Below are 23,548 nucleotides of genomic sequence, written 5' to 3' on the forward strand. Positions count from 1 at the left end.
AGCCCAGAGATGGTCCCACCCACAAGGGACCTTTGCCCCTTGATCACTAATTGAGAAAATGCCTTACAGTTGGATCTCATGGAGGCATCTCCTCAACTGAAGCTCCTTTCTCTGTGATAACTCCAGCTGTGTCAAGTTGACACAAAACTAGCCAATACAAGAGTGAAAGCAAATTGCTGGGACCCTAAGTGCTGGCCATAGAAGCCTAGCATCATCAGAGACACTGAACATGTGAGCCACTGGACTGAAGGGGGAGGAACTCTGGGGTGGTCAAGGAAGAGTGTAAGAGAAGGAAAATAGAAGGGCTATACCTGGAGACATGTCTCAGCTGTTAAGAGCATTGGCTGCTCTTCCAGAAGACCAGTGTTCAATTCCCAGCACCCACATGGTAGCTCACAACTGTCTGTAACTCCAGTTCCAAGGGATCCAACACCCTCACACAGACATACACGCAAGCAAAACACCCATGCACATGAAAGAAAGAAGAAAGAAAGAAAGGAAGAAAGAAGGGAGGGAGGGAGGGAAGGAAGGAAGGAAGGAAGGAAGGAAGGAAGGAAGGAAGGAAGGAAGGAAGGAAGGAAGGATTGTTAATTTAAAAAAATGGCCCATTGGGAAATCAATGCAATCTTCGACAAGCTTCTAGCATATTCTAAGGCTTAGAAGAAGAGCTGCAGATTCACAAGCCATGCTGACATTTGGATAACCTTTTCCCCAATGGTTCCTGATACCAACACCATGCTCACAGAATGACTGCAGACCTGCCTTCAAGGGGTCTTCCTGGTTCTTCCCTCCCCTTGCTTCTGGATTCAGACCTTCCCTGTAGAAGCCTTCCCTCCAGGCTTCCTCTACCACAGCCGGGAGCTTTGGGACACTACCCAGCCCCCTCCCCAGAGTGGGCTAACTGCACTTACTTAATGCACCACTCAGTAGTTTGCTACCATGCAACCAGCTGCAACCAGCAAGGCTCTAAGAAGTAACTGTGTGAAGGTAGGACCCAAATGTGCACCTCTATAAATCAGGCATCATGCTGCCTGCCTCTTCGGACTGGAGAAATTGACTTACAAACTATGAAAAACATGGGCCACAGCATCCAAACACTGCGGCTTGGTTTTCTATCTCCATAGCTTGCCTTCATCTGAAAGCATTGTCCAGGATGCCAAGTCCGAGGCACCAACAGGAACCTAGTACCTGGTTCTTTCATTCATTAACAGATTCCATTGAGTGCCACTGTGCCAGGCTCTGGGCACAGTGAGCAGACACAACACATGAGACTCTGCCCTACTCAAGCTGCTGATGTTCTGCAGAGGGCAGAAATGGCTTTAGGTACACTTATCCCCTCTCTCCCTCTCCCTCTCCCCCTCCCTCTCTTCCCTTTCCCTCTCCCTCTTTCCTTTCCCTCTCCCTCTTCCCCTTCCCCTCCCTCTCTTCCCTTTCCCTCTCCCTCTTCCCCTTCCCCTCCCTCTCTTCCCTTTCCCTCTCCTCCCTCTCCCCTTCCCCCTGCCCCTCCCCTTCCCTCTCCTTCTCCCCCCTCTCCCTGCCACCACACCCTCTCCTCCTCAATTGAGACATTTTTTTCGCCAATATCTTTAAGCCAGACCTAGCCACGTATATCAGGCTCTCACATCAGCTAATAAGAATATCATAGAGATGTTTAATCCTATTATTCTCCTTTTTAAAGTAAAAAAAAACAAAAAACAAAAAAACAGTGATTGTGGCTCTCTTACCAGGGAAAACAAATAAAACCAGCTTTCGGCTGAATGTATAAGCTCTGTATTTCTTATTCGCTCACTGTGTTAAACACTGGTTTAGCACTCCACTGTCCATGAGGATCTAATTCCAGACAAGCAGGTCTAGCTGACTTCTACTTGATGTACCACAGAACACCTGGCTACCTGCCACACTTTCTCCCCCATAGCTGGGAGGCATAAAAGATAGTTACTTTCTTTGGAGAATCACAGTCCCATTCAAGTTTATCAACTTGTGACAACACAGCATGAGAACAGAGTCCTGGCTGGCTGGGGATTCACAAGTCCAGTGGCCTCTGTACAAACTGAGGACAAAGGTGGTGACCATCAAGGCCATTATGCACCACTACCCAGTGATCCATCTCTGAAGCAGTGTGGAATGGAGCAGCTCTCCCTGTTTAGGTAACTTTCCCTAATCCTTAGGTAACTTTGATCCTTGTTCAAGATTACCATTTCCAACCAAAAACCATTTTAAGTCTGAACTGTCCTGGAGGGGAGTGTCCCTCTCTGGCAGACATCCCTTGACACTGTTCTCACTTCTATCACCTACCATGTCTGGACCAGTCCAGGCAAAGTTCCTGTCAAGTTCTGCAGCCACTTGCTCCAGGGGAGAGATATCCTCCCCGAAATGCCCTGTCCTCCCCTGGAAGCCCCTTGTCTTTGCAGGTTGACATTCTTCACAGTGACTAGGATGACCTATGGTGGCTTTTGAAATCCTGGGCTCTCTCCAAGGACATTCCACTCAGCTACAAAGGACAAAGTCCAAGCAGAAAATGTCAGAGGTAAAAAGCCAAGAGGAATGAGGAGACGGACTTCCCGATCTTGGGACTGAGACCGAGAGGCAAAAGGACAGGAAGAGATTTGTTTTCAAGGCAGAGCTGTGAGGACATTAGGCTTCATTGGGTGCCTAGATCTTTGTCCCGGTCCATTCTGGATTACTCCAGGGGTAATTACTCCAGAGACTTGACCCATGATGTGTTGCTTCAGTTCCTCAAGCATTCCTAAGAACATCTCCAGACAGGCACACTATGTCCCCAGAATGGCACCCTGCCAAACCCCTCGGAGATTTGTACACAGAATACAGCACACCTCTGCCATCTGGACATTCACACTATAACTCTCCCAAGGTGTCCTACATCAGATCCCTCCAGGTTCAGTATCACGCAAGTTTCCAGAGCCAGCTACATGAACAGTTGTAAAGTCAACTCATGTTCAAACCCTCTGTGTACTTCATTTAATGCTCTGCTAGCCACATATTAAAGTTCTGGCTTCTTTAATATGGGACTCTTAGGACCATGTTGCACCAAAGCCTGAAAATCACGTTGCCAGTCTAGAGATTCATAAAAAGTTTAATAATGAAAACCGGGAATATCACTCAGTTTGGAATGATAATGGCTCCCGTACACTCATGTTTGAATACTTGATCCCCAGTTGGTGGAACTGTTTGAGCAGGATTAGGAGCTATGGCCTTGAAGGAGGTGTGCCATTAGGGTCAGGCTTTGTGGTTCCAAAAGACTAGCAATATTCCCCGTGTGTCGATTTCTCCACCATTATGAACCCTACCCTCCAAAACCATAAGCACCATATTAAATGCTTTCTTCTCTATGTGGCTTTGGTCACATGCTTTATCACAATAAAAAGGTTACTAAGACCGTTGGTCAGAATGTTTGCCTGGCAGAGACAACGCCTTGGGTTCAATCCTCAGCCCTGCATAAACCAAGTGTGGTGACACACATCTGCAATCCAAAGATGGGAGGATCAGAAAGTCAGGGTCATCCTTGGCTACATATTTAATCTAAGGATGGCCTAGAATAAATTAGACACTAGATAGATAGATAGATAGATAGATAGATAGATAGATAGATAGATAGATAGACAAACAACAGACAGACAGATAGAATGACAATGACAATGAGATTGAATGGAGAAAACATACCCAGGGATTCCGTCCTATGCATCCCAGCTGATGAAGACTCATTATGAACATTACCTTCTATCTCAGATTTGGGGTCATCACTGGAGCGTTCCTAGGAGTGCTTGGGAATGGGGATGAGAGTGGTCCCTCTCCTAGGAGGAGCTAGCAGAAGCCTGTTTATCACAAGTCCAATCTCAGGGCCAGCTCCCATGCAGCTCTGCCTGACAATTTAGCCAACACTGGGCCCTTTAATTTATCGCACTAATGTAGTTAGACACTGGTCCCCGGAGTCAGGCCATCTCACAGGCTCTGAGGAGAGGCCGTGGAGGAAATTTATGAGCCGAGGCTTATCCCTCACAGCCTCTATAAATGGGAAAATCTTTACCTTCATGGAGTAATGTGTTTGGTCCCCAAGCAGAAGAGAAAATTAAGCCCTTCACCCAGTGCTCTGCACTGTTGGTTTTTACAGCTTGTCCCCCAAGCCTGTGCAGCTTAAACACCATTTGTAAGCAGGCTTCCTTGGTAGAGACTGCAAACCCAATTATGCAGATAAAGTTCCCATATTCTATCCTAGTGGCATGTCACCATTAATGGTACCCATGACGGGGAGAAAGGGATGCATACACATCATGTGAGTCCTGAGCTAAGTACATGGGGGTGCTGGGCTGGCTGGCCACTCAGGATTTTGCATGTTGAAATCAGTTTGCAGATGGCCTAATTAAAACACATCAAAAGATAATTCAATGGGAACTAAGGCTCCTATCACATTAAATACAACTACAAAAATCTCACCTTAAAGCACCTCCAAGGGGTTGGGTGCGTTGCTTGTTTCTTTTTGAGGGCTCCCAGCTCTGCCAGTAAAACCATTTCACCAGGAAAGCCACCGCACTTACATTAAGAGATGTGATAGATCTTAGAAAAGCCCATCTCAGAGCTGGGGGGCAACCAGGGCACAGTCAATGAGAACCAGACCAGTGTGTAGACCCGCTTGAAAGGCTAACAGGCTGCCAGCACTCTCTGATTCAGATCATCTAGGTTCAAGTCCTAACTCTACTACTAAGTTGCTAGAATTTGAACTATGAAATGGGGGCACTCGGGATGTTAGGTAACCCCATGCGTTCTGGATACTGTGATCAGATCTCAAGACCTCAGTTTTCAGTCCTATGTTCCATTACACCACACTGACCTGAACCATCCCTTGTCTCCAGGAATTCCTCAAACCCAGATAAAAGGGTTATCTGGGTCCACTCTTCAGGGATAGGAACCCATAGAGCATCAAGCAGGATCGAGCATTCATGAAATGCATTAAAGTGGACCTTCAAGGATTTATTGACCTGGCAGAAACTAATATCATTGACTGCCAATTGGAAAGGATCCAAAAATCATCTAAAAGATAAAAGACGGAACTGAACTTAGTGAAATTCTAAACGCTTCCAAAGTGCTGTGAATCCCTGGGTTTAATAACAGCAGGAGACGCAGACTGCGGCCTGCAGCTTGGTTAATGAGATTGGGCCAGCCTCAATTTCCTGGCTTTTATGGGGTCCTAGGGTCACAGATGATGTTATCATGGTAGGAAGCTGGGCAAAGGGTACATAGGAACGCTGCAACTTCCTGCATGTCTAAAATCATTTCAAAATAGTTAAAATTATGAGGCAGTGTTAGAAGTGGGGAGAGATTAAGGGGGTCCTTGGCAGGTTTTCAGCCCAAGACAGCTTCCAGACAGTTGGGCTCGGAAGAGAGAGATGCTGGGTGAACATCTGGAATGATTCTAAATCAAGCTACTCTGGAAAAACAAAAAAGAAAAAGAAAAAAAACCTATTTTCTCTCCTCTTCATTTACTAAAATACAAAGAAGTTTATATTTTAGCCACAACTTAAAGAATTAATCTTAAGCAGTGAGACGCAGATCTGTGTATTGTTGCATAATAAACATTTACTGGCAAAACTTTCCAGCGTGATAGTCATGTAAGGACATCCGAGGAGGACTGAGGGAGACCTAACACACAAAAAGGGACTAGGGACCATCTGGTGAGGATCTGCCAGCGTGTTTGCAGGCAGGGCAGAAAGGCTGGCGCTCACATGTCATCAGCGCAGAATACAGCTGTAGCAGTCCAGCTGTAGACAAGGGGCAGAGTGTCCTGACAGAGGGCTAGGGAACCACAGAAACATCTCCTGGAGACACGGTTCCCTGTGGGCGACGGCAGGGCATGAGATAGGCAGGCAGCGTTGGGGTCCACTACCAGGCAGCAAGGCAGCAGCAGCAAAGGGGAAACCCATGGCAGGACTCTCCAGAGAACTCTCTAGAAGCAGCAGTGGGAAAGAGAAAGAACAAATCAAGTTCTATGGAAGAGGGCAAGGCAAGATAGCGTTGGTCACTGAGGTAATCAGTGTGGATGTTTAAGGTGCCTAGTTTCCATCCCTGACCCAGGCTGCCTGAATTACCACTGAACTCAGGTTAACAGCCCGTGCTCGCGTCTCGACTCTGTGGTTGTTTCAGTACCGTTTTTAAGACTATTGTTCTAGCTGTCTACCATGGCTCCCTTCTCTTTCCTGTTCACAAGCCAACTGCTGCAAAGGAGACAAGGCCTCCAGTATTTTTTTTCAGTCTCTCTTTTCTCCCTGGTTTTCCGAACCTCAAAGCAGCTGCTGGCCAGCAAGGCTCAGGTGGGTGTTCATGACCTATAGATGAAACTGCACGTCACAATTTGGGGTCAGACTACGTTTTCTTAAGAAGGAGGCTAAAGAGCAAATCAAGCCATTCATCTTAGCAGGTCTCTGTAGCTACAAAGGCAGTGACAGGGTGGGGAACCAAACAGATGGAAAAGACTGAAGCCATCCATGCACTGTGGCCCAAGACACTTCTGCCCATTCTCGACTGCCTTCTTTCCATCCATCAGCCTGGCCACACATCCACTCAACTGTCCAATACTCTCCTTCCAATCCTGAATAAGATTCATTTCCTATTTCAAAGGGACCAAGTGGTAGAGATAAAACAAAGGCAAGTGTGTTCCATCAGCTCACTGTCACAGATGATGCCCAAGTCTCTGGCTTGGCTGCTGTGGAAATAGAGGGTGGGACCACTCACAAAGAGAAGGAAAACAGATCTAAAGCACACACACACAGACACACACACACACACACACACTGCAGAGCAAGGGAAAGTGAGTTGTCTCTAGCAAATCTGGACATGAGACATGAAGGCAGTCACAGAGGAAGTCGCGACAGACACTGAGGACAGATGAGGCGCGTTCCCATAATCACTGTTCTGATTACCTATCCCTCATCTTCAATGTGAACGAACTACAAATGCCCCTCAGAGAATGGTTGCAATCACTGCCAAGTTCCAGAGAGCGCTTTCTACCTAAAGAGTTGGACCCAGACAGCTCTATGTATATACACGTATGCACATGTGCACCTATGTACACATAGATGCCTTCAACAATCTAATCAATCAAACTAATAGGAGACCAAAGAATGTCCATGTCTTTCAAAGCCCTGCGTGGTTTCTAGTGCAGCACCCCTGATTTAGGGTCCCTAACTTTCCTCCCAACTTTACCTCTTTGTACAGTTAAGAGGCCATTAGTTAGAGTGCTAGCAACAACACCATGAGAGAGCTATGTTGGTTCATTTGGGAGAGGGGGGATGAACAATGTTTCAACTTATCTCTCATCTCCACCTCCCTCACGCACCTTTTTCTAGGGTAACTGTCACTGGACCCCTGGGGCTTGGCCCCCCTATGTTAGGCTGCTCTCTCTGCCTCCTAGTCCAGCACAATGCGAACAGCGCTCATCTCACAGGCCCAGTGCTGGCAAGCTTCCCTTTAGACAGAAAGCAGCACCCTTCAGCTCCCCAGGGAGTGACGACAGCTTCTCATTCTCCCTTGGGTCATTTCACATCCAGCCTGTCTCGTCTCCAACATCTCTCTACTACATCTCCAACAACGACGTCAAGCTTTGTGTGTTTGAACCTAGCTTAGACGAGGAAGAAGCCAGGTGCCTCTTTGTTGGGCAGTGGGGTCCTGCTTGTCTCCCTGACTCGGTCCATAATCCCTTATTTCCCCACCTAGTGGACTCTTGTCAGCACGGCCACGTCTTTAAATTCAGGCCTCTCTTTCTACACACTGTCTTCCACCACTCAGGGCAATGGAAAGTTCTGCAAAACTGAGTGGTACCTCTGGGATTGCCTCTCTACTCTCTGTACATCTCTGTGTATAAGTGGGTAGAGCAGGCATCTGGCTTTCTGGTTTCCTGAGGTCAGCTTGGGCCACGTGGCTATCTTGTTTGCTGGTCTGGGTGGCAAAGGGCCAGTTCAGAGTTCCCCAGTATCCTCCAGAGTCGTTTCGTAAAGATCAGGCAGAACTCTCCTAAATGGAGAGACCAACCCTGCCACAAAACACACAGCTTCACCACACTGAAGCTCGAGAGAGGCATGGAAATAAAGCATGTGCAAGGCTGGCCTGGGGACACAGCCAGACCCCCAGGACTGCACACTCTTGTCCACTGCCAACCCTGGCCAGGGAGGCCTCCAGCTTAGCCCCAGTGGAATTATTCACATGCTTTAGCCCAGCACAAGTCCTTAAAACACAACTTCTTAATGTCTCCTGGAGTCCCAATCACAGCCCCTTGTTTATGGATGTGGCCAGATCAGATAAAATTTCATTCTCTGAATTGGTTCCTAATTTAATTACTCCTCCAGATCAGCAGCGGACTCTCGCTGCTGCAGGGAAAAAGAACTAGAAAGCCACTGGCGCCAGGGCTTGCAGTTCTCGTTGGTATCTGGAGAAGATGAGACTCCCAGGCCTTTGTTGGGTGAGAAGTGGGCTGGGGCAGGGCAGTCACCATCTGTCCACCCACCCTCACCTTCTTCCCCAGGCTGGTCAAAAAGGCAGCCTGGGGTTTTACAAAGAATTTGGAAGAACATAGAGAATAACTGAATTGTAACTCAGAAACCTAGATTCATTCCTGGCTCTGTGTGAGCTCTGAGTCTATATGGAGGATCTGAACTATGTTCAGCAGAGTTCCTTTTGACTCAGCAATCCAGACTCATCAGTATATTTTCACGCATCACAACAAGCAAGGTCAAGACCCCATGTGTAACGAAAGCAAGACTGGGCCAGGGAAAGAAAAATAAATAAACCTTGTTGTTGGAAGAAAGTAAAAATATCCTTAAAACAAAACAAATAAATGTAACCCTAGAAATGGAAACACATAGACACGAATGTTTACAATAACGATGCTCATGAGAGCCAAAAACCTGGAGACAATGGAAATGAGCACCAGGGGACAATAGAATCAACAGAGCTGTGGCCAGTCCCCTCTGGCCGTTAGAAAAATGGACTTCATATGCTAACGTGAACAATACGAAGTGAAAGAACACCACAGAACATCCACAGAACAACACCATGTTCTTCACAATTCAGAGTTGAGGACCCAGATTGACAGAGACCAAAAGCTGTTTTGTAACTTTCAGGGCTACATGTGGTGGTGGTGGGAGGGGGAACAGTGGTAGTAGCAAGAAAGATGGCGCAGGCTTTCTTGCTCAGTGGGTGAAGGGCCATTAACATCGGCTGTGGTGATATGATGCACATACCTATGGATACACAAAACATCACACTATATACTTGGGTGAGCCGTATAGCACAGCATGTGTGACTTGTCAACTGGACTAGATTTAAAATCACCATGGAAGCCACCTGTGGCACATCTGTGAGGGTGTTTCCTGAAAGCGCTAACTAGAGAGGGAAGACAAGACCCACCCTGAAGGTGGGTGGAAGCCATCCCCACCACGTGCCAGGGTCCCCGACTAAATAAAAAGGCAAAGCAAACTGAGCACCAGCGTTTGCCTCTGTCTGCTTCCTGACCGTGGTTGCAACATGACCAACTGCCTCGTGTTCCTGTTACCATGCCTTCGCCACCACGGTAAACTGTACCCTCCAAGTGTAAGTCAAAATAAACCTCATTCTTGTTACTTTTGTCTGATATTTTTGTCACGACAATGAAAAAAAGTAACTAACACAGCATGTAGTATCTCAAAAAGGCTGCTTTTAAAAGAAAATGTTGAATGAGGTTGGTTTTTTTGTTGTTGTTGTTTTTGCTTTTTAAGGCCTGTTGTATGACTTTCAAAAATCAGCCAGATGAGAGCGATGTTCTGCATATACGAGTACGGGAGCCAGCCACGTCCTAGGCCATCTGAAGGGGAAGCCCTGTGAATAGACAGAGCTTCCTCTTGTAAATCTGAAGACTGGAGAGTGAGCAGCCCTGTGGTTTTCCCATTGATTTGTTTGCAACAGCTGAAAGCAAATTTATCTTCTCCCACTCAGACAGCAAGGGTGCTTCACCTGCTCTTTAATACATCATTTTTATTCTGAGCTAAATCATACACAAGGCGAAAGATTCGTGGATCCCCCATTGTTGGGAGCAGATGTTTCTCCCTGCTTTGGCCTGACAGATAACTCTGGAGAAGGGGTCCAGAGCACTAGCTTCCTTCTCTGGCTTCATGTGCCCCGCCCCCAGTCACCTCACTAAAACTGCTGTCAAGGAGGTGTCACATGGCTCCTCAGAGTTAGCACAGTGTAAATGCCAGGCTGGGACAGTTCTCAGAATGAGCACCCTTCCAGTCCTCATCCTGTCTTTCTGATAACTTTCTTAGGCAAGCTCAGCACAGCCTAGAAGCAGCTACTTCCTCATTTTCAGTGTAATGCCCTCCCATTACTGGACTGAAGCCTGCCAGGAACAGGTTATCTGCATTTAAAACAATGACAAATAGTGAGGCCCACACCACTGTGAATCAAATATAAACACAGATAGGAGTAGCGTGTTCCCTTAGTTCAACACCTAGAATCCACGAGCTGTCCCTTCCCAGGGTCCTCACTCCCAAGTCCTATCACATGGGTGAGGAGGTTAGGTAACTAGAAGTCGCATGTTTGGTAGTGGGTAACATAGAACTCTGCTCCTCTGATGTTGGGCCACCTTCCCATTCACTTCCTTTTCCACGTAGGGCTCAGTATCCCAGGACTGTTATGAAGGAAAAGCTCCCAAGCAGACCAGGAGGCATTCCTAGAAGTCCATGCCCTTTGAGAGACAGAGATGAGCAAGGAAAGATGGATCATCCTGCCTCAGGGAGTCCTCGCCCAAAGCTGTCAGTGTTCAGTGACTGGAGAAGGCAGCCTCATCCAAGATAAGGCACTCCATTCAAAAGGAGCCAGAAGTGGGAATCATAGGGGGGGGGGGGCAATAGCCCTGAAAATGCCTTTCTGGGGTCCTCCCATTGCCCTTCATTTGCCCTTCAGCCTGCACTGAGGAGGCTGCTCCATGAGTGTTCCAGCAGCTGCAGCAGCCTGCTTCCCTCCTCTTCCAAGCCAAAGAGCTATTATTTGTTTGTGGTTGTGTGTTGCTGCTATTTGAGATGGGGCCTCACCACATTGACTAGTCTGATCTTGAACTCCTGGCTTCAAGAAACCCATCCTCCTCCTCCTCCAAGGATGAAACTCAGTCTTAAAGAAGTAAGGAAATGTCACCTGATTCATCAGATTTCCTCATCACTGCATCATCACTCAACATGAGCGTCACCCATGCTGGATTGCCTGACAAAAGGAACCCAAGAGATGATGTATTTGGGCTCTAGGTCCATTGTGGTAGAGAAAGATATAAACAGGCAACTCCACCCAGTGTCAGGAGCTTACAGCTGGCAGCCAACCATGAGACAAGAATTAGGACCAGAAAAACAGCCAGGCTACGGTATTCTAGACCTGTCCCTAGATGCCACAGCTGCCACTCAAACCCCATCTCCAAGCAGTGCCACCACCTGGGGACCAAGTACTCAAGCAAAGGAGTCTGTAAGAGACATTTCATACTCAAAGCATAGCATCCTGCCCTACCCTGTTCTATATAATAAGCACCTGGCCATCTCATAATGTAAAATTCATTCAAACTTCAAAAGTCCCCATAGTCTTAGAGTTCTAATACTAAATTCAAAGTATCTTCTACAACTCATACAATCTCTTAACCATGAGTCCCTGTAATAGCAAAAGCCAGGTAACATGTCTTGAATATACAATGGTGTGGAATAAACATTCCCATTAGGGTAGAAGGGCCCAAGGCAAGACCAAAACACAGCAGGGCAAAACCAAATCCTGTAGCTTCATATCCATCCCCTCAGGTAAGCCCACCCATAAAGTCTTGTCACCTGTAACACATGTAGTCTCTTTGGTTTCTGGTTTCACTCAGTACCTGTGGCTTTTCTTTCTTTCTTTTATTTTATGTATATGGGTATTTTGTCTATATGTGTACCTAGTACACGCCTGGTACCATAGATCACCAAAAGCTGGAGTTACATTTGTAAGCAGCTATGTGGGTGCTGGCGATTGAACCTGGGTCCTTTGTACGGGAGCAGCCAGTGCCCTTAACCACCGAACTTTCTCTCCAGCCCTGCCTGTAGCTCTTAACAGATGGTCCCTTTTCCTGGCATGTAGAACATCCCCAGGTCTCTGTTGCAAATTTGGCTTCATCCTCACAGTTCCACACTCAGAATGTGGTGTCCCTCTTCATTGCTTGTCCTTCACAATTGTTCTCTGGAACATTGGTGCGAGTCTCCATGACCCCTGCAGCTCTTGAGCATTGCATGTTCAAGCCAGAACAATTTGGACAAAGTCAAATTCTGCCAAAAAAAAAAAAAAAAAAAAAAAAAAAAAAAAAAAAAAAACCTCAAAATGAAGCCTGACTCCCTTAGACCTTTGGCTGCAGTGGGCCCAAGGGCCTGGATGACTAAACCTGGGAAAACATTTGCCTAGGTTGGAGGAGGGTACCCTGGAGACTTTATCTTCTGGCTTTGAGATAGGGTTTCTCTGTGTTAGCAAACCTAACTGTCCTGGAACTTGATTTACAGACCAGGAGGACCTTGAACTCACAGAGATCCACCTGCCTCTGCCTCCTCTATGCAGGGATTAGAGCAGTGTGTTACCACACCTGGCTGGCTTTATTTCTTACGTGCTTTCTTCTCTTTTTCTTATTTATTATTTACTTATTTATTTATTTATTTATTTATTTTGGTTTTTCAAGACAGGATTTCTCTGTGTAGTGTTAGCTGTCCTGGTACTCATTCTGTAGATCAGCTCTAGCCTCCAACTCAAAGATCAGCTCACCTCTGCCAACCAAGTACTGGAATTCAAACTGTGTATCATCACCCCCATCCCCAGACACTCATCAATGTGGAAAGGCACCTACTCAGGCAGACTCACCTCGTCTTTTGGTGATTGTTCCTAAGATAGCATGAGTTACCCTGAGACTTTAGCTGCACAAGACAGTGTTTGTTGACCAGGCAACCAAGACTTAACCCTACGCTCTTGCAATGTGTGGGCATTCCCCCAGGAGACTCAAGTCTTGCTCCTTTCTCTAGCTCAGGATGACCTTCAACCATCCCCCCTTCTTCCCACGTTCTAGTGTGTGAGTATGTGTGTATAATCAACTATGTTCCTCCTTCTGTCCATCTGTCTTGTGTCAGTTTAATTTGTAACCCAGCCAAGAATCTAGATGTGAAGGGAGGACACTTTTCACCCCGTTATGCTTTCAATCCAAGGCTGATTCAGAGGAAGTCCCAGAACTGACTGTCCCCCCACGCAGGGCAGGAGGTCTAGCCCAGTTCCCATCAGCCACTAGATTTGAACTCAGAAAACAAGGCAGGCCAGAGCAGCAAGCAAACACTTGACAGATCTGGGCTTAGTTTCCTGAGGACGAGTGAAAAACCACACTGTCTCAGATATGATGATGGAGAAAGTTGTCACACAGATCTGCACAGTTCAACAGCAGCCGGGCAATGGGGACACAGGGTAGCAACATCATTCTGTTGTAGAGCAGTGGTTCTCAACCTGTGGGTCACAACCCCCACCAGAGTCACACATCAGGTATCCTGCTTATCACATATTTACATTACAACTTGCAACAGTACCAAAGTTACAGTTATGAAGCAACAAAAATAACTTTTTGGCTGGGGGTCACCACTCCATGAGGAACTGTATTACAGAGTTGCAGCATCAGGAAAGTTGAGAACCTCTGTCCTAGAACAATAAACAGTTCTGAAACAAAGTGCATGGTTAGAAGACACAGAGATCAACCAGGGCTACCGGACTATGAATAGGAAACTAAACCAGAAAACAGAGTTAGATGATCCTGTGGGGCCTGGGCTCAAAGTCTGCTACTGTTCCTGATAGCTCTGCAACTCAAAAAAGTAGGGAAGGGGCAGCAGTGTGCACTGAGACTCACCACCAGCAGCCCTGATTCATCAGGGCCACTAATTTCTTGGAGGCCCGGAGATCCGTCATGCACACAAAGTAAACATGGTCTGGTATGTGTACATTTGGAAGACTCTTTATATAAACAGGTTCACAAATTGGAGGAAAACAATCCTCTGTAGACCAATAGTCTGATTTGGGGTTTAGAAACTACAGTCACTAAAAATACACACTAGGACATACTTTATATTTTTAATGCAAATATTTACATTCCAAACAAAGGAGACTGGAACCCTAAGACAAGCTATATGTTCCAGGCACACAAAATGCTAACGGCCCCTGGCTCTTGCCTGAGCACATGACTCCTGTTTATATTCTTGGAGCAGCAACCAAATTCCCATAACATTCTCCCCCCAATTCTCAAGTCACATTAAAAAAAAGCTGTAATTGCTTTTATAATAACACCTCAAATGTGATACCGGGAGTCCACAGTCATTACACCAGGCTCTTCTAGAAGGTCAACAAATGTCAACTCCTGGGTCATTGTACCAAATCCAGAATCCCTATCTTCCGAGTATACACAAGCATCCCCAGGAGACCAGCTCTCAGGTGAGTCTTTGTAAATTGATGCATGAACTTAATACATAGCGATCAGTCTCAACAAGGAGTAGGGTCCAACGACAAGAAATTGACAAGGGCCCAGGCCCTCTTCTCTCTATCAAGGGGCTCAATAGGCCAGGTAAACAGACGTTACCTAGAAAACCAGAACATAGCACACACAGAAAGGGTTCAAATCTGAGAAATACAAGAGAGTGGAGCTACAGAAGCTCAGAGGAAAGATGCTGTATGTGGCGGGGTTAAGGGGGAACATGCGAGATGGCAGCAGTGCCTGCCCAGGCTTCCTAGTGGGAGTGATCCTAAGTGAGGGTGAGGACACAAGGAAGAATGAGCAGATGCAAGACTTCCCTTCTCAGTGGCTAGGAGACCTGAGTAGAGCTAAGTCTAGGCTGGCTGGTCAGGGAACTTAGCACAAAGACAGAACTCTACCTGGTAAGAGCGTAAGCCAATAGCAGGCACACCGTATGCCAAGTGTCCCAGCATAACACATAAGTTCAGCAGTTTGAGATCAACCTCAGCTACATAGCAAGACAAAACGGAGGAAGGAGGTGGGGGAGAACTCTACTGCCAGTTGAGAGCCACCACCCCCCCCCCAAAAAAAAAAGAAAAAGAAAAAGAAAAGGACCCTGGCTACCAGTCAGCCATTACCTCCATTCAAGTGAACTGCATTCCTCTTTGAACGCAGCCTGGAATCTAAATAGAGTCACTCCCTGGAATGACAAACCAGGTAGTCTCCCATAGTAAGTACCAACACAGAATCGATGTATCACATGTACACTTGGGCCATCCTGTCCACTGCATCCCCAAGAGAGGACAGGGACCAACCCTTTATCATGGGCCAAACACTGTGCCCAACACTTTGCTTCCAGACAGAGGAAGAAAGCAACACGTATCACCCCTCCAGTGTCTACGCCAGGTAGCATCTATACAGTCCTGGGAATACAGAAGTGAGACATAGACCTTCACTACTTGCCTTTTGGTAAGCAGACACTCCTACTGCCTCCAGCAAGGAGGAAAGGACCTGTCCAGGAGGGGGAAAGCCCACTCCAGCCACACCAGGATGGTGTGCAGACTTGCTGAGTTAGTCAAAGCATCTCATGGTATACCTTATCCATCATACTGCCTCAACAGACTTGCCAACCTCAGCTTCCGACAAGAACAAAAGTCACATTTGATCTCCACCAGAAAAGTGGCTGGATGTTGGGAGTATCCCTGAACCGGAACTTGTACTATTTATAATAAACCACTATACAGGCAGAGGTTGTTAGCTTAGGTGTTTGGATGAGGAAACTATGATACATTAAGCCTTGCTGCCAGGGTCAAGGGAATAAGAGGGAAAACACAGCAGGAACTTGAATCAGAATTGCCTTGAAGCCGTGACAGGCTCTGCCTGGGGCTTATATGGTTTCTCTGAGTGGTTAGGGTGTCCAAGCCCTGAGCTAGGAGAATGTCTGCACTGTGGCCCTAAACATGCTGACCAGAAGTGCCGCCTACTCTTCTTTGCATTGACTGAGATCATTCATAAGCAGATAATGCTCTAAGACCCATGCATCAAGGGTGCAGCCTAACACTGCAAGGATCCCCCCTCTAGCCTCTCCTACTCGGCCATGCAGGTTGGGTTATGTGCTGACGGAGCCATGGGCCCAGTACCCGCAGGGAAGCGAGCACAGAAAAGCATGTCTTCCTCCTAGGTGGCCGTCACACTATCTTTTTGACCACAAAGAACAAAACAGCCCAGCAGGCACATATTCCATTTCCAGAGAAAATGTGAAACCATTGGCCCCAGAACACTGTAAGGAAAACAGAATTGTGCCCAGCCTGTATCTAATTATCTGCTCATGTTGGGGTATTTTCCAGACACCTGGGTGACTAGGCTGCCTGCTTCAGTGTTCCTACCACAAACACAATTCTGGACAGTACCCAAGTTTTCTTTCTCTCTTTCTCTCTTTCTCTCTTTCTTTCTCTCCTTCTTTCTTCCTTCCTTCCTTCCTTCCTTTCTTTCTTTCTTTATTTCTTTCTCTCTCTCTCTTTCTTTTTTTAATGACACCCTCTGCTTTTGAGGACTTGCCAGCCTTACTTTCCTCAGAAAGCTAAAATGCCTGAATCGAGATGAGTCCTAGAGATGTAAAGGAGGCGTCAGGAGCACGCGCCCCATCCAGGAGCTCCCTTCCCACACCCATTCCCCTTTCAAGCTCAGAGAAGGGCTCAAGATGTGACATTCAAAGGCCAGCTAAACCAGCATTTTTTTTTCTTGAGAGTGACCTGGTCTCTACCTTGTTTAATATAACAGTGTTAAATAGCACCCACAGGCCCTGTTCCTTCTCTGGACAGATGAGAAGATGGCACAGACCAGCCTCAGGAAACATAGCTAGAACAAGGTGATCTCTGTCTCTCTGTCTCTCTGTCTGTCTGTCTCTCTCTGTCTCTCTCTGTCTCTCTCTGTCTCTGTCTCTCTCTCTCTCTCTCTCAATGCTTTTCTCTTTTTTCATTGCATATGCTAGGCAAGCCCTCTATCACTGTACTATATTTTCAGCCAAGGCCTCAGAGTAGACTATATTGGAGGAAGGATATGATGCTCTAGGCCAGTGGTTCTCCACCATCCTAAGGCTGCAACGCTTTAATATAGTGCCTCATTTGTGCTGAGCCCCAACCATACAGTTATTTTCATTGCTACCTCATAACTGAAACTTTACTACTGTTATGAATTATGATGTAAATGTCTGTTTTCTAGTGGTCTTAGGCGACCCCTGTGAAAAGGTTGTTTGACCTCCAAAGGAGTCATAACCCAAGGGTTGAGAAACGCTGCTCGAAGGAAATATACATATGAGGGGTCCGGGTGGAGGGTGCCATGCAATCTTAGGCCTCAGAGATATCTTTCCATCTTCAGTCATGAGTTCTATAACCAAAAAAGTTAAAATAAAATATACCACAAAAACCCAGTGCTCCCTGAGTGCATTGCCAGGCATTGTTCCTGGCACCTGGAAGGGGCTTTGCTCTTTTATAGGACACCTGGGTGACATCATCCCCAAAGCTCCAACCTCCAAGCTACTCACCAGCCTCCCACTGTACTTTCCCAAGGCCCCTCAAAGACGTCTGTCAGCAGCATTATGTAATTCTGACTTGCACAAGTTCTGCCTCGCCCACTAATCTATCTCATCGCTGAACAGGGACGGCGTGCTGAGAGCTGACTCTCTGCCCCCGTGCACCTGGCCCGGGGCCACACCTAAAGGGAACGCATAAATACTGTACAGAGCTACTGCATAAGACAGAGAGGAGGCTCCCCTTCCCCGGGCATCCTAGCAAATTCTGTAAAGGACAGAAATTGCTTCCCACTTGTCAACCCTGAGACAGACAGACACACACACACATACACAACCACTTATGATCGGCACAGCCTTCTCCTTCTAGGTCCAGGCCTGTCCCCACTCCAGTTCCATCATCCCTCCCCGCACATATAAATAACCAAAATCATGGGGGGGGAGGGTTCATTGCCCTTCCCCGGACCGCTGAAAGAGGCAAAAGGACAGAAACATCTGTGGGACTAGCCTAGCGCAGGGCTAGCTGTGAATGTATAGGGACACAGCTAATGACAGCTATTATCAAAAACAGCCTTGCTGCTCAGTTCTCGTATTTTAGAAAAACAGTCCCTATTGGCCCACATCAGCACAACCCCTTTTCTTCCTGGATATTAGGCTGGATAAGCTAAGCATGCACCCACCACCTCTATGTTCACCTCGGGATGTGGAGAGCCAGGGCTTTATGTGTATCATTAGGTCCTAGTGTTTTCAGAGAAGAAGCAGTCTCAGGGACCGTGATAGACCCCAATACTTAAGAACTGTGTAAGTTGAAACACCCTGTCTGTACAGTCAACAAGCTAAGAACAAACATGATCTCTTTATTCCCAGCTGGAGGACCAAACTGCCCTTCGAGGTAACTCAATATCTACGGTACCTGAGCCTCCTTACAGCCCAGAAAGAGATGAAGGTTGCTTATTCCCATTGAGTCAACAGTCGCTTCTAAACCCTACACCACTGAAGACACATCTTCTGAGTGACTGCTCAGAGGACTGACACTCCCGCACCAGCCACAACTTTTGAAAAACATCTCCTCTCTCACACAAATGGTCTTCAAACAATGTCTCTACAAATAGGGGCCAGCTGAAGCTCCAGAAGAGGAGCAGGCACAAAGTGACAGCTGCCAACTCCAAGGGCTGTCTTTATCTGGGACTTTGTAAGAGACCCAAGCCAGCAGAGTGGCCATAAAGAGCTGCAGCCCAGGCTCCTCTCCACCCCCACAGCCAACCCCCCTCTTGCACGTGCTTTGCCTCACTCTTGCTCCCAGGCCTGCAACTTAAGGATCATTTGTCTGTCCGACACGGGCATGTCTGTCTGTCCCTCTTAAAAGAGGGCAAGCCCTTTGTCTGTCCTATCCCCAAGGTATCCCTAGGCTCAAGGGTGGGATCTATTTGGTAAACAAAAAGTTTTATGTCAAGTCTCACTGTCCATTAAGGCGGTGCATGGATTAGCTATGGACACATGACACACAGCATGTGGAGGGACCTAGGCAAGCCCAATAGCCCCAGGTATGAAAAGTAGCACATTAGTCCTTATCTGTATCGGTGTGGGTCTTCTTTAACATAGCAGCAAGGGGTCAGATGTGGAGCTTTGAACTGGGGAAGAGCATTCACCACCACCACCACCACCACCACCACCTCCTCCATCATCCTGAGATTCCAGCCCACGCTTCCATATCTAGGGTTAAGAACTGTGTTGAGATTACAAGAGCCGTGAACAACTGGCTAGAGTTGAACAGAGGGTTTCCTCTGTGTTGCTCACCTGCTAAAGGTGTCTCCCTCCTCTTCCCAACACACACACACACACACACACACACAACACACCACACAATCTCCAACTTGCTATCTTCAGGTTCAAAGCTCCCAGCTCCCAGGGCCCAACTTGTTAATCTGAGATTACTCCCCAGCTCCTTCTCAAGGTTTGAATAAGCAAAGTCCCCTTGGCTCTGGTCCCAACCTTTCTATCAAGTGTAGCTTCTTCCTGATGCAAGGATTAATCTCTTGGAAACGTGGAAAGCCAGGCCCCTCTTCAGACACAGGGAGGAAAGGATGAAGATGGAAGAATGGCAGGTAACAACAACACTGGATCTTTGGCTAGAACAGTGATCCAGGTTCTGCATGCATCAAAAAACAAATGATCACCCAGTCTCCTCAGTGCTGTTTCCTTCAGGAGACCCTGCGATAGCTACCTGGGAGCAAGACCTTGGGAGGAAGCCTGGACCCAGAGCTTCACTTTCTGTTCACCTCTGCCCTAGTAGAGAAACAACAATAGAAAGCCGCTTCCCCTCCAAACGCCATCTCTTGAGATGACAAAAAGAAAAAAGGAAAATTATCCTCACTTTTTCTTTAGTTTGGGGGAGAAGCAAACTTATTGGTCAAAACCAACCCAATTATAAACCATTTTTATTCCCAGGCTACTTTGAACAAAACCATATGTGTGTGTTTGTGGATCAGTCAACAGATCAACTTTGCAAAACCAGTCAATGTCATATTCTGCAGAAGGGAGTCTTGATTTTGCAATGAGACAGCTGACAGGAAAAATCAGTTGGAGAACAGGGGAGTTCCAAGAGACTTTGGGAGAGCCTCTGTACCTCCGGTTTCCTCTGTCTCACCTTGAGTAGAGGGGGCTACAGATGTTCTCAGATGAACTTTTGGGATGCTCACCCTAACCCAGGAAGTGATCCACACCGTCCAGTCAGGAACTGCAGAAAGTGGATGTTCTGAAGACCTAGTCCTCACTTACAGAGGCACCCCCACCGGCCCGAACGAAGTAGCAGTTGATAAAAGAGTAACCAGCTCAGAGTCGCTGGCCACAAGGCTTTCCTGAACTTCATTCCTAGAAACTCCATGCCATTAACGTACTCGCCACAGCGAGAGTCCAGCAGATCTATTAGGAGACTTAGGACAAGGTGCCCCTCCCCACCCCCAGCAGCTGGTTCCAACCCGGACAAAGCGCGCTTACTAGAGGTGCCCACGTCCAGCCACCAGTAGCCTAACAGTAAGCAAACCAGCCCTAGCATTGGGTTGCTCGCTCTAGCGGATCCAGGCAGGCAGGCAGGCAGGCAGGCAACGTGGACACTCGACCACGGTGGGGCAGTCAAACGAGGGTGCGCGGGACCTCGGAGTCCTAAACGTGAACACAAATGAGCGCAAGCCGGCCAATCGATTCGCCAGAAGGAGAAAGAAGGCGCTTCCCCAGCTCTCCATTCATTCCCTGCACAGTCTGGCTCCCCTCGCCCTGCCGCCATCCACGATCCCCTGGGCTCCACCCGGGCAAGTGCGCCAAGACCCGCTACCAGACACAACGCCCGCTTCCACTCCATCGGAGCACACAGCCCCACCGACTAGCACGCTACCAACATCCCCAGCGTCGCTCCTCGCGTCCGGGCCCCTGCCTTCTCGGCTTCCACCACCACCACCCGCCACCGCCGCCCCCACGGCTTAGCTCAGAGCAGCCTCGTTCTGCTCTCTGCTCCCCAGCTGGCCGGAGACACAGCTGAGACTCCCTAGTCAGGCCGCTTCGGGGACTAGGGTACAGCGACGAAGGGAAAAGCGGCGAGTAAAAAAAGTTGAGACTGGTCCCTCGGTTCCTCCCAGGCCTGTCCCCACGGTCTCTCCTCGGGAATCTTGCTCCCACAGACGCTGACGCCTGGGGCTGTTCCCCGAGACCCACACGAGCCTTCCCACCCAGAGCGGCAGTGCGGCTAGAGCCCGGATTCCCGAGGCGGCTCCGATTGGTACCCAGAGACAGTGGCAGATGCCCACGTACCTGCCCCAGGCTACGCCTGGAAACTTCCCCTAAAGTGTGCGGGGGAGGGGCAGTGAACACGACTAGGGGAATCCCGGTCCCCAGCTCTGCCTGTGGAGAGCTCGCTCCAGAAAATCGCCGATCTGTCTATTCATTGGCCTTATATCCAGTCGTCCTTCCCCCTCAGTTCCTGGTCGACCCAGGGTCGCGCGAATTCTGACTCCTTGGGGCGGTTCTGCGGGACAGCTAGCCGGTGCGTGCCCCGCGGCGTGCGTCCTCCGCCGGCCTCCAGCTGTCCACAGCGCCACCACGCCAGCACCGGGTCCTCTCTCTGTCTTGGAGCTCGGACCACATTCGCTCTGTCTAGGGAGGGGGCGTGTGAGCCCCGGCGCCGCCACCGGTAGTCCTTCCCGCAGGGTCCCCAGGCGTGCTGGGGACCTAGAGCACGGCCAGGACCGCGCAGCGAAAAGGACGCCTCCTACAGGGGACCGTGCCTGTAGCGAGGAGGCCTGACCGAGGGGTGCGGGCCCAAACCTGCCGGAGCTCGGCGCGCTCCAAGTTCATTGTCTGCCTGGGCCGCCGCCGCCTCCGCGTCCGGAGCCTCCGCGCAGGGAGTGAGGCTGCACACAGCCCTGGCGGTCCGGACTCCCAGCTCCCATTCCCGGCCAACCTGAGCGAACCCGCAGAGGGGCACCGGGACCCAGAGCCAAACCTCCGCCCGCCGCTACTCGCCACCCCCTGCCCAGTCACCCAGAGCCCAACTTGTACCTGAAAAGCCCAAGACGATCTCGGAAGCCTCTGCAGCTCCGACTCCGCGGGAGCGCGCGCCCAGCCCCGCGCTTAGCACCCCGCACCCAGGGCGCGTCAACCTGACTCCCCGAGCGCTGGGAGGAAAAGTTTGGGAGTGACTTGCAGATGGCGAATGAAACCTCTGAACAGAACCCTCCCCCCGCCCCATGTCGCGCTGACACACATCAGCTCGAGTCTGGAATGCAAGATCAAGGCGTGCGCGCCCTGCTGAGCGGTGGGTTTGGTCCCCGCCCCCTCGCCCAGCAAGTAAATACAGTTTGTGTATTGCGGTGACTCCGACAAGACAAAACCGAAACCTGGTGTGTGTGGCAGTGACCCGGTTACCAGAAACAGTTTTAAGGAACTTGGCAGTCTAGAGACAGCCCATACATTGATATTCAAGGCCACTGACGCGGGTGGTTTCGGCGCCCTCTGTTGTATTTTTGCATTCTACAAAGGCTGCCTAGCTCTTGGGCCCTGTAGGTTTGCTTCTTCTGAGAGGTAAGGTTCTACAGGACCCTGAGTACCACTGTCTGCCGCAGTGGCCTACGGGGACTGCTTCAAGGAAAGGCTCCAGTGATCGGCTGTGGGCTGAAGATGAAATCAGTTAACATGAAGAATGACACCTTAAACTCTTAAGACTTGTTCGGAACAGCCTTTGGAGCACCAAACCCCAGACTCTGGGGAACAGGATAGAAGCCACAGTCTTGGGCCTGCCCACGCTCCTATGGCCAGAGTCCAGCATCTTCTTTCTTGAAGCAACCGGGAAAATGCTCCCTAACAGTAAAATGCTGGCATATGTGCTAAAGGTGATTCTAGAGAACGGGAGCCCCTTTCAGTCTTGTTTGAGGTTCCCACCTCACCCCCAAAGTCCTAGAGTTCTGGTTCAGCATCCACGGGCGACTGATTCAGAGGTCACGATCAGAGGGCCATGACTGCAGATAGGAACCCTGGATGACAGGGGAGTTCTTGAAAACCACTGTCTAGCTTCCCAACAAATACTGCCTCTTATATAAAAATCTGCAAAGAAAGATTAATGAAGCAACGAGACTTCCCTCCCAGTCGGTAGACTGGATTGCTTTTCCCCCATGTAGACTTGGCTTAATGATTTGGAGGTCTTTATTATTTTTTTAAACAAAAACCTTTTTTTCTAAAAATACAATGAGCTGGTTTTTGCAGAGTTCACAATTCCCAATAGATAATGATGCCATTTTTCATGGTCTTACACACGTTGTGGCTTTGGGGTTTATTTATTAGCTCCGGAGAAAAGACTGCCTTTCAGTAAGGTTTATATATTCGAGTAATTGCACTGGGACACAGTGCAGGTTGCTGTTTAAGAGGGTGGGTTGTGCAGGCGCCTACAAGCAAAGTCCTGGGCCAGGCAGCTGTCAGACCAGGGCATGCAGCCGGTTTAAGCAAACACAGGGAAGGTTCTT

At 48.6% G+C, this 23,548-nt stretch overlaps 1 protein-coding gene across 2 annotated transcripts in view; it reads right to left on the bottom strand.

Moving 5' to 3' along the window:
* Positions 1-22,227, bottom strand: part of Chst15 (carbohydrate sulfotransferase 15) — an 83,745-nt gene extending 61,518 nt beyond the window's left edge. Inside the window, exon 1 of one of the 2 annotated variants that reach the window (XM_029479407.1) lies at positions 22,092-22,227. The gene's annotated coding sequence lies outside the window, so the exon portion shown is untranslated. Of the gene's footprint in view, positions 1-21,344; positions 21,861-22,091 lie in introns of those variants that run through there. The other variant, XM_029479409.1, reaches the window with a different exon arrangement.
* Positions 22,228-23,548: the final 1,321 nt, after the last annotated feature.

This window comes from Mus caroli, chromosome 7 (genome assembly GCF_900094665.2).
Source record: "Mus caroli chromosome 7, CAROLI_EIJ_v1.1, whole genome shotgun sequence".
Classification (NCBI taxonomy): Eukaryota; Metazoa; Chordata; class Mammalia; order Rodentia; family Muridae; genus Mus; species Mus caroli.